The following is a 303-nucleotide window of genomic DNA, read 5'->3' on the forward strand; positions in this document are numbered from 1 at the left end:
GGTTTGGTTGTGTGTGTGTGGGTGGGGGGGTGGGGCTGGGGTGGGGAGGCGATGGAGTCAATTTGCTGTGGCAGGATGGTGCCCTTTTGCCCTATGAAAGTGATTAATGAATTACAAAATAATTAATCAATCAGCCAACAGGCCCGCTCGACGCCTTCGCTTTCTTTTCCTGCAGGGCTCTGACTATGTTCTGTAGAGCTGCTTGGGAAACAGTGGACTGAAGATTGCTGTGTGTTCAAATTCAGAAATAGCCTACAACAGTTGTAATAAGGCGCCATGCCTCAACAGATAATAACGTTTCAT

This window comes from Monopterus albus, unplaced genomic scaffold (genome assembly GCF_001952655.1).
Source record: "Monopterus albus unplaced genomic scaffold, M_albus_1.0 scaffold5.1, whole genome shotgun sequence".
Taxonomy (NCBI): Eukaryota; Metazoa; Chordata; class Actinopteri; order Synbranchiformes; family Synbranchidae; genus Monopterus; species Monopterus albus.